The following is a 12,132-nucleotide window of genomic DNA, read 5'->3' on the forward strand; positions in this document are numbered from 1 at the left end:
CTTGATTCCTAGAACTATTCCAAATTCTACTACTTGTAACATCTCATGTTTATTTGTGTCAAATTTTGCAACTCTGTCGAAATAACTTTCCAAAAATTCATCTGTTAATTCTAATTGCGAAAAAGAACCTTTTCTCCTTTTTCCAAATCATTTTAGCATTACAACTCCCCAAATTATTTAAATTCTAGAAGAATAAAGTTCTAAAGATTAAAGAGCTGTAGGGCCCTTTTATTGTATAAAACGGACAACAATTATTAGCACATTTAGAAGGAGTGGAAACTCTAAACCTTAGTCATTGAACAAATTTCATTTTTTTCCATCTTAACTCTACGTACACCAGTTTAAAATGGTGATTGAGGTCGATAAAGCTCCGACTTTTATCCAAAAACCGAAACTTCGTCAAGAGGAGGAAAGTGATACTGTCTTATTCGAATGTATCGTCGCTGCTTATCCGAGACCAGATGTTGTGTGGTATTTCAACGACAAAGTTATTGCCAAAAATGACAAGTTTTCCCTACACTCACGGGACCTGACTTCTTGCAGATTCTTTCTATCCTTGTCCATTCACGATCCAGAGGACGAAGATTCAGGCGTGTATAAAATCTCAGTGACCAATAAAAATGGAAATGCCATCGGATCCATTTTCGCAAATTTCAAAGGTGAGGAACAATTTAACATTGCTTTCGCATTGCTATGAAATTCAGATTTAGGTACATATTAATTTTTTTCTTACCAGGATTTTTCTAAGCTCCCAATGCTTGTTTGATATATATTTAAAATATTAATTAATAAAAATCTCAATCCATTTTGTTAAAAAAAGTTACAGGTGGTGCAAAAAAGTTTAACACTCAGCCCTCTTAATTTTTCTAAATCAATTAATTTTTCTTAGAATAACCTTTTTTTTTGTATGACTTCATGTTTGTTTTCTGTTTTAAATGACCAGTTTTCTCTAACTGTTTGCAGATAAAAATTGTTTGGATGAGCTGGTTTTGAATTAAATCGACCTTTTTTTCTCATTTTCTGTTCCAAATCCAGATAAATTCATGTGGTATATCAATTTTATGTCGTGTATTTAGCCAGGGATATCGAAACCATATGTTTATTTAGCAATTATAGTAAAAATGTGTTTTACGTTACCCGTGCATTTTTACGATAGTGATTAAGAAGCATGGATTGAGTTGGTTTTAAACACAACCGATTTTTAGCAGAAGTTATTGATAAAGAGGGATTTGTTATAAATAACTTTGCGACTTGAAATTATCGACCCATAATTGTCTAATTATGAAAAAAAGGCTCCTTTTAAATTCACAAAACTCACACCTTTCCAAATTGAACCTAAAATGTTTCACTCAAGTTTATGTTCAAGAGCAACTGAGACTAATCAAAAACTCATTTTTTTCTCTTTTTACTTTGATTTTAAATGAAATTTTCATTAAAATTCGTTAACACGGAATCGAAGAATTTCGATCGGGTCTGCTTTTTTCTCTCACCATTTTATAGTCGGCCAAAAGACTTATTTTTTCAAATTTCGAACAGAAATAATGAATGTGCAATACATATTTTCAATTTCTTCTTAATCAAGGTTAACTAAGAATATTACCATACAAATTACTCACACATTGTTTTCCAGTTATTTTATAATTTTGTGTCATTTCAGAAAAAAAAATGATGTGAATTTTGTAATATTCTTAATATTATTTAATTGAAGCCGTTTGCATTGTTATTATGATGACTAGAATGTTTTTCCAAGAGAGGATTTATTAATATTTACGTATGTCTCAGTTTTAGTTCAAATCGATCTTGAAATATCTTAGTGCTTAAAATTGCCAAAAATTTTATCTTCTAAAAGTGATCTGAAATATAGTATGAGGGAGGAATTCATCAAATAATTTTTTTTTTGCCAACAGAAGGATGTGATAACATACGGTAATAATATTTAGCTTTCATAAGCAATGCAAAATATCTTGTACTTATTATATCGTGCAAAATATCGCGTGCTTGTGTTTATGCTTAGTAAACTGATTCAGTAGTTCTGAAAGTTACTTTTCTTTACTAATAATAAAGCTGAAAGTCTCTCTGTCCGGAGGATGTCTGTAGGATGTCTGGATCTCTGTGACGCCCATAGCGCCTAGACCGTTCGGCCGATTTTCATGAAATTTTGCACAAAGTTAGTTTGTGGCATGGGGGTGCGCACCTCGAAGCGAATTTTCGAAAATTTGATGTGGTTCTTTTTCTATTCCAATTTTAAGAACAAAACTATCATAAGATGGACGAGTAATTTACGAAATTATCATAACGCGGAACCCGTAACATGGGCACAAGCCAGTTGGCGAGATACGAAATGATCATAACGTGGAACCGTAACATGGGTACAAGCCGATTGGCGAGAAAATTCACCATACATTATTTGTAAATATACAGGCGAACCAAAAGACCTTTTAATTTTTCTATTACGGGCAAAGCCGTGGGGGTACCACTAGTTCATAATAAAGTAATTGACAAATGATGAAGACAATCCTACAGGCGCAATTTCGATCCGCAATTTATTTAATTTTAACTGCCTTCTCATATTTTTATAGTGTTATTACTTCTATTGCATGAAAGTACAAACACAAATTTTAAAGTATTGTCTAGCTATCAAAAATTTAAGATATAAAAATCATGAAACCATTGAAAATGAATAACCTGATTTATAAATCAATAGCGCCGTTTAGAGCCACGTCAGAAACGGGAAAATGGGATGTAAAACAAGCTATTTTAATTATAGTCCTGCCTTTTTGAACCACAAAAATAAAATTTATGACTTTAAAAGCTCTCTTTTTCAATTCATAGCATCTCGCAAGGTTTCTATCGTATCTAGAACATTGATGCAAGACGAGAGATTTTAACCATTCCAAATCCGTATTCAAGTCTTTCAAATGCGTACTGAAAGAATGTCCCTGTAGATTTGTTTTCTTCACGGTAGTAGTGTATATGCAGTGGAAACAGCCGATCAGAGTTTACGTCGTTTTCTCTCTTCCACCGTTCTCTTTATTAACACGCTTTTATTAGCTTCACCTGTATGTATGTATGTATGTATGTATGTATGTATGTATGTATGTATGTATCTTGTAATGGAATCTTGCAGCTCAAATTTCGCCCACTTCCTGCGATCGGATTCTTTTGAAATTTGGCACGCGATCTCAGACCCGATGACAATGCAATATTCGATAATCAAATTAATTAATTAACCCTTTTAATTGTTAGTTTTCTCCAATTTTAATCAATATTTTGGCATAAATCCAACAATGTGGAAAAGGAAAAATTAAAAAAAAAACATCAAAAAATGCTCGCAAAAATTATTTAAAAATATCTACAAAAACCTTTCATTTTTCTGCATCAGACAAAATTTGTTCCAATGTTCCAAGGTAATTAGAACATGAAATATAATTGTTTTTACCTAATTTCATGCCAAAATTTAGGTGAGCCTTCAATTGGAAATTCATTGCTGATCAGACCATTGTTGAACAAAACTTTTATTCAAATGCATCTCAAATTTTCAAAGTAATATAAATATGATTTCCGCAAACATACATCGATGACTCACAGTAGCTTCCCATCGGGGTGCCCTTGTCTTAACTTTATGATATTACCTCGCACTCGTTTTATAAATAATTTCGTCGCTTGATAATTCTCCAACATAAGACTAAAAAGCAGAAAAATAAAATAATAGTTTAAAAAACTAAAAAAAACACGCTTTCGTAGCAAAATGAACTAAAAAGTGAAAAATAACCTTTGGATGATAGTAGTTGACCGATCACTTAATTTTAATGTAATACAAAAGAGCGTGGGGGGCTTCTTATCAGTTGTCTTGAATTTCTTCCATTTGTTGTCCAAGCAAAAATGTAAATAGACAGCACCCCATGCTTTTTTGTATTACATTAAAATTAAGTGATTGGTCAACTACTATCATCCAAAGGTTATTTTTCACTTTTTAGTTCATTTTGCTACGAAAGCGTGTTTTTTTAGTTTTTTAAACTATTATTTTATTTTTTTATCAGCTAGATTTGCACTTTAGTATAGAGATGGGTGTTCATTCATGCAATCATCGCATGTTCATTTTTACATCTAAGAGTGATAACTATATTCTTAATCAGCAAACATCAAACCGATGTCAGATTTATGATTTTTACAGAACACCATAAGTCCAAATGTTAGTCGAACTGGTTTAAGGATAATATCGTAGGATTACTATAGTAGGTTCATCCGTTACATCGTAGGATTTACTGTTATTCCTTTATTAATTCGCATTTCCTTTTAGTCCCCCCTCTCTGTCATCAGTGTTGATTCTTTTGTTCTTAACATTTCCCCTAGAGTCACCAAGATTTTTGTCCTTTGAATTACCCGTTCTTTTTTTCGTTATTTGTCTTCCCTCCGTCGTTAAAATTACCCGCATTTTCTTGGATTTTTCACTCAGTCTTAAAAAAATATTCTGTCATTATTATGCGCAAGATGTTTTTCCTAAAATCATATTTTTTTCGACCCCTTAAAATCTAGGAAGTTAAGTTTCCTTCTATATGAGCAATAATCACGCAAGCTAGTTTTAAGAAATTTCACTAGTTTGTTATTAAAATTTTAAATTATTTTTATTAACACATAAGCACCTTTTTCGATTCCGTTGAAGCTCTTATGGCTTATACTAACTGGTAATATTGTCCGTCTTTCACGAGAAGGCCCTTCGCCATGCCTCCTCGAACGCAGAGTTTCATTTTACGCGGGGGCAATGGCGGGATCGGTAAGCAATCCACGCGCTTCTAAAGGAGACAAAACCAGACATCCTTAACTTGGGCGTGTATTTTAATCTTCAAAAAAGTCTTAGTGTCCTTTATATCACCTGCTTTACTTGTCTGTTGCCATTTTAGTTATTCTTACATTTAAAAAACTGCTGCTTTTACAACAAAATGCTATGATCCGAATATACCTTCTGCCGAAAACAGGAAATCGAATCACGTGACGAGGGAGGAGTCAAGTGCCTTCTCGTAGAAAACGGCCAATACCTATTGAATCCATTAATAAAACTAGACTTGAAATTTTATTTGTAAAAAATACATTCTAAGCATGTGCCTACGTTATGCCCTAAATAAATAAAAAAGTGATTTTTAATATTTTAAATAATGATTAGCATTGTTAGCTCTGCTTAATTGTCCGACACTCCTGTTTGGTTGCATAAAAATCGGATTTTTTTTCCTAGTATACGAACATATAGAATCGACCTCTTACAGGCAACATTTAAGAATATCCAGGACTTAATTTGCATGGGAGCTCATGGTGGCTGAACTCTTGTATTTCATTCCGATATTACGGGAACATTTGCACATATTAGAGGAAATTGCGGCTTTTTATGTATGAAAATAAGTTTTGCAGACTTTAAGTTTCCCGCACTTCTTTTGAAAGAAATTCAACTCCTCCATTATTAGACGATTTTTGGGTAAGCTTGTTAACTTAGTTCTACTTGAAGTAGAATTTGACCTTGACGCGTTAATTTGTTTTATGTTCATTTTTTCACTGTCACGCATTTATTGAGCTTTATTCATTTTATCCCAAATGTAAAATTTTGTATGTAAAACCACTGATTTTCTGTAAAGTTATTTTTAATATAATGGCTAATATTATTTTATTTTTCTTTTAACAGTGGAAGAAGAAGAACTTCCGTAAGTAATGTTTTCCAGTTACTTTATTAAGTATTATGTATTTTTTGCATCCTCTGTATGCAATCTGCTTCCGGTCACTTTTGTATGTCTGCTTCCGGGTCACTTTTGAAGTCCACCGGCCTCCTCGCGCGGTACTCCTCCTGGACGGTGGCGTCCATGGCTTTATTATACACGATCCACTCGACTTTTTGCACAACACTCTTCAAGCAAAAATAGCATCCAGAAGACAACGTCCAGCATCTAGCCACGGGCATTCATTTGAATTTGGACGTCTTGAATTTAAATTATGCATTTCGCAATCATGATTTCGATAGGGGCTATTTGTACAAACAAGAAACCAAACGAATAGGAACCAATCGCAGTTCGTGATTGCGAAAAACGTAATTTGAATTCAAGATCTAAAAATTCAAATGTGGATGCCTGGGACTCGATGCTGGATGTTGCATGCTGAATTATTATTATTATTATAATTGTTATTATTATTATTATTATTATTATTATTATTATTATTATTATTATTATTATTATTATTATTGTTACTATAATAATAATAATAATAATAATAATAATTATAATTGTTACTATTATTATTATTATTGTTACTATAATAATAATAATAATAATAATAATAATAATAATAATAATAATAATAATAATAATAATTGTTGCTATTATTACTATTATTATTATTATTATTATTATTATTATTATTATTATTATTATTATTATTATTATTATTATTATTATTGTTACTATAATAATAATAATAATAATAATAATAATAATAATAATAATAATAATTGTTATTATTATTATTATTATTATTGTTACTATAATAATAATAATAATAATAATAATAAAAATAAAAATAATAATAATTGTTACTATTATTATTATTATTGTTACTATAATAATAATAATAATAATAATAATAATAATAATTGTTGCTATTATTATTATTATTATTATTATTATTATTATTATTATTATTATTATTATTATTATTATTATTATTATTATTATTATTATTATTATTATTATTATTATTACTATTATTACTAATATTATTTCTATTATTATTACTATTATTACTAATATTACTGTTATTATTATTATATCGCTTTTAAGAACATCCGTCTCTGAGATGGGTAACTTTTTCTTGCCATTTTTCGCATACTCGTTCAACGATTTTCGTTCTCGATCTAATGGGGGAATCTTAGCTTTTTTGTTGACCCAGTGCAATTCTCCAGTATAGCATCCAGTCTTTAATGTGCCAACATTAAGGCGCGGATGTAAATAGCACAGATAATTTTGAGACTTACTTTCCACCAGATGGAGGCACATGGGTTCTGTTCAATGTGAAACTGTCCTAGTGATTTAATTTTACCGTACGCATTCAAAGCCAAACCGAATGCTTAAGGGACCTTTTACATGCCGCATAATCATATGACATGAGCTCTGACGACTTTTTGTATCTCCAAAATCTACAAGACTCTCGCTCAATGATGTTTGAGTAGTTTTGTTTGGGTTCATTCAAAACGGATAAAAAAGAAAAGAGAGAACACATGTGTTTATTTTTTTAATTACATCTGAAGAGTGTAGGTTTACTCAAATTTCTCGCATTATGCTACCAATATCTTCGAATTAAGAAACTACATGAACAATGTAATAACAAAAACTAGTATGTTGTATCCATCACGAAACTTTCTTCTATATTTTTCCTTTTTCTGATCCCTCCCCATGCTTGACGAGGAAGCAATATTCCTAACAAAAACAAAATGACACATGCAAAAACTTGACGACCATCCCAATGTCTGAATTATTGTAAAAACAAAACAAAGAGCGAAAATTGAAAGTTACTTTAAAAGCCTTACTTGAATTAATTACAAATATTTTATTTATTAACAAACATAAGATGGCAACAGTTAAAAATTTTAATTCATTGAGATAATATTTCCGATCATTTCCATACAATTAAAATCACGAGAAATACGCAGACGACAATCTATTACGATTTATCTTTCTTATTGTTGCATTAATAAAACTATTTTTATTCGCAAAAAAAAAAAAAAAAAAAAAATCAACACCTCTTGGAGCGATTGGAATCAAAATTGAACCAAAGCCTGTTTACGTATGGATTCACATATATTCCAAATTTCAACCAGAACGTAGCATTACTTCTTGAGATAGGGCATTCACAATGGAAAAAAAGAACGGGCGATTGTGCTACCCCCTTTTTAGCTGTTGACACCAAAATAAAATCAGCTCTTATACCCACTAAGGGCTACTTGTCAAAAAATTTTTGTTTGATTCCGTTCGTTATTTCTTGAGATACAGCAGTCACAATTCACGAAAAAAAACGTTCTATAACTCAACCCCCGTTTGAGCTATTGACACCAAAATTGAATCAGCACCTCTTCCAGTTAGGGGCAACATATGGACCAAATTTTGTTTGATTCCTCTAGTTACTTCCTGAGGAATAGCAATCACGCATAGCTCAAAAAACGTCCCATTGCTCCACCCCCCTTAAAGGAATTCGCGCCAAAAACCAATGGGCACAAGTTCACATAGGGTCACATATGTGTACCAAATTTCGTTCAATTTCATGCGATAGTTTTTGCTGTAGAGCGGCCACAAAAAACTGGTCACACACAGACGTGACACACACACACACATACATACACACACACATACATACACACACACATACATACACACACACATACATACACACACATAGACAGACAGACATTTTCCAAAAATAGTCGAAATGGACTCAGCACACCTCAAAACGTTCGAATCCGTCAAAATTCGAAATTCGAAAATTTGCACGAATCCAATACTTTCTTCTATATATTAGATATAGAAGAAAGTTAAAAGACGATCAAAGGAGCGTATTGAGACATTTTTTGGCGCAAAAATTATTTGCCCTTATGCCGCTGTTATCAAAATTTAAAAAATCGCCAAATTTAATTACTTAGCGAGAAATTGTAGGCACCAGATTTCATCCGTCTGCATGTAGCTCTAATTCATCTGCAAAACGTGTGAAAGATGCCATCCATTACTCACGAAAACTCGATAAAATTGGTTAGTTTTCCTTAAAATTTCGCCAGACTTTAAGACCCCATTTTTACTTTCTTCTATATCTAATATATAGAAGAAAGTATTGGATTCGTGCAAATTTTCGAATTTCGAATTTTGACGGATTCGAACGTTTTGAGGTGTGCTGAGTCCATTTCGACCATTTTTGGAAAATGTCTGTCTGTCTGTGTGTGTGTGTGTGTGTGTGTGTATGTATGTATGTGTGTGTGTGTATGTATGTGTGTCACGTCTGTGTGTGACCAGTTTTTTGTGGCCGCTCTACAACAAAAACTACCGCATGAAATCAAACGAAATTTAGTACACATATGTGCCCTTATGTGAACTTGTGCCCATTAGTTTTTGGCGCGAATTCCTCCAAGGGGGATGGAGCAATGGGACGTCTTTGGAGTTACGCGTGCTTGCTATTCCTCAGGAAGTTACTGGCGGAATCAAACAAAATTTGGTCCATATGTTGGTATTAACAGGAACAGGTGCTGATTCAATTTTTTTGTCAATAACTCAAACGGGGGTTGAGCTGTAGAACGTTTTTTGTCGTCAATTGTGACTGCTGTATCTCAAGAAATAATGAACGGAATGAAAGAAAAATTTATCGGCAAGTAGCCCTTAGTGGGTATAAGAACTGATTTTATTTTTGTGTCAACAGCTAAAAGGGGGGGTAGCGCAATCACCCGTTCTTTTTTTCCATTTTGAGTGCCCTATCTCAAGAAGTAATGCTACGTTCTGGTTGAAATTTGGAATATATGTGAATCCATATGTAAACAGGCTTTGGTTCGATTTTGACGCCGATCGCTTCAAGAGGTGTTGATTTTTTTTTTTTTTTGCGAATAAAAAATATTTTTATTAATGCAACAATAAGAAAGATAAATCGTAATAGATTGTCGTCTGCGTATTTCTCGTGATTTTAATTGTATGGAAATGATTGGAAATATTATCTCAATGATTTAAAATTTTGAACTGTTGCCATCTTATGTTTGTTAACAAATAAAATATTTGTAATTCATTCAAGCAAGGCTTTTAAAATAACTTTCAATTTTCGCTCTTTGCTTTGCTTTTGCAATAATTCAGACATTGGGATAGTCGTCAAGTTTTTGCATGTGTCATTTTGTTTTTGTTGGGAATATTGCTTCCTCGTCAAGCATGGGGAGGGATCAGAAAAAAAAAAAAAAAAAAAAGAAAAATATAGAAGAAAGTTTCGTGATGGCCACAACATACTAGTTTGATAATGGGAACATGAGGGCAAATAATGTACGCCTCCAGAAACATGTTTTACTGTGCTCTTTCAATTGCTACGTATTCCTTTATTTTTTTCAATAGTACACTATCGTATGGTTTCCTGGTAACACTTAACTTCCAATGACCCAGAGACGCTGGGACGTCTAAAGTGTTAATTTTATAAGGTCAAGCAAAATGATGTTCGACAAATGTTCACAAAAATAGATTTTTCCACATGAATTTTAATCAAAGACCATTCCGTTGTTCTCTATCTAAACTTTGTCTAAAATTGCTACAGCACCAAAGCTAAAAGAAACCCAGCATTCTCTCTGACTGGTATGAAATAAGCCATCTTCATGAACAGAGTCAGACCTCGATATAAGATCACTCGCTTATAAGGTCTCCCCGCATATAAGGTCACTTTTCTAAAGTCCCGGAACACTGAATAGGAATTCTATGTTGTGTCTTATCGGATTTGTGGTCAGGTCGCAATACATTAATCGCTTATAAGGTCACTTCTGTCTGATTTCTTCAAATATTTTCAGTGCTTAATCGATTTACTTCCAAGAATTTTTCGCGATATACGATCCTTAAAAAGTGAAAAGTCGTACTCCTATTACGTTGCATGTAGTGCACCAAATGCAGTAGAAAGTGAGTATTACGACAGTGACACTAAAATATGAAGCAGTAGTAATGAGGGCACTCAGCGTGTACATATCGCACTTTTTTACCTCTCATGAGAAGTCGAAGAAAATGTTCAGAAAACAATTAGAAACCATTGTGAATAAGCGAAAGAAAAATCCTACCAGTCCTGTATTTATGATAAGTTGCTCATCAGTTCTGTGCTTGGACATATATATATGTGCAGTTTTACTCTAAACGAAAGTTCTAAAAAATCATTTCAAAATGTTTTTTTGCTTCCAAAAGTTTTAATTGGTTCAAATCTATTAAACTATTATAACCTAATTACTGACATTTTTGAATGTATTAAATTTTAAAAATAATTAATGTATATACATGTTTATTTATCAATAAATATACATGGATCGGTTATAAGGTCACCCTGCTTATAAGGTCAGTTTCGTGAAGTCCCGAGGGGTGACCTAATATCGAGGTCCAACTGTAGTCGGTTTCCAGTCGCAAACATCAATGCTTTCTCGAAAAAGAAACTGCATAATTTTATTCTGAAACCAAAGAGCTGAAGAAGCATTCTTTGTATTCGAGCAATACATCATTTTTATCTCTGACACCCCAATCTCTCTCCCAATTCTTCTGGAAGTGACAGTTGCAGCTGATAGAATTTGACAAGGTCAGATGGATTGTTGCCAATTGCACCGTTTGCCATCTTCAACCGAACAAGCAGACATCAATGTATCAAATCGCCGAATTCTTTCAAATTAACGCTGTTTCAGAGAGACATCTCAAGAAAAAGTCTTTTTTTTTTTCCTCTTCCAAAACTGAAGATACTTTTGACATTTTGTTTCCGGTTGAATGTTTATCTAAGATATCTTTTGGCACTGGTCCTGCACAAATAAGATTCATTCAAAAATACTTTCAAAATTTGGTTTTATGCTTCTCAACTCACATTCTTTAATCTTTGAATGTCAATACTGTTTTATGTTATTTGTTTTTTGCATGCTTTGAAGGCTAGATTACTCAGTGTAGTTAGGTAATTTCAGTACATCATCAATTGAGGGTTCTACTAATTTGAGCAAAATAGTTAGTATAAAAATAGTGTCAAAATAATGTAAATACTGTTTTATATTATTTGTGTTGCATGCTTTGAAGGCTAGAGTACTCAGTGCAGTTAGGTAATTTCAGTCCATCATCAGTCGAGGGTTCTACTAATTTGAGCAAAATAGTTAGTATAAAAATAGTGTCAAAATAGTGTAAATTCCGTTTTATATTATTTGTGTTACATGCTTCGAAGGCTAGATTACTCAGTGCAGTTAGGTAATTTCAGTCCATCATCAATTGAGGGTTCTACTAATTTGAGCAAAATAGTTAGTATAAAAATAGTGTCAAAATAGTGTAAATTCCATTTTATATTATTTGTGTTACATGCTTTGAAGACTAGATTACTCAGTGCAGTTAGGTAATTTCAGTCCATCATCAATTGAGGGTTCTA

General features: G+C 32.4%; 1 protein-coding gene across 1 annotated transcript in view; it reads left to right on the forward strand.

Annotated features, from left to right (window-relative positions):
* The first annotated feature begins 421 nt into the window (after positions 1–421).
* The window catches only part of LOC129217747 (twitchin-like), a 364,621-nt gene continuing 352,910 nt past the window's right edge, over positions 422–12,132 (forward strand). The window contains 2 exon segments of the mRNA XM_054852086.1: positions 422–659; positions 5,672–5,690. The gene's annotated coding sequence lies outside the window, so the exon portion shown is untranslated.

The sequence above is a fragment of the Uloborus diversus genome, chromosome 2, assembly GCF_026930045.1.
Source record: "Uloborus diversus isolate 005 chromosome 2, Udiv.v.3.1, whole genome shotgun sequence".
In the NCBI taxonomy this organism is placed as follows: Eukaryota; Metazoa; Arthropoda; class Arachnida; order Araneae; family Uloboridae; genus Uloborus; species Uloborus diversus.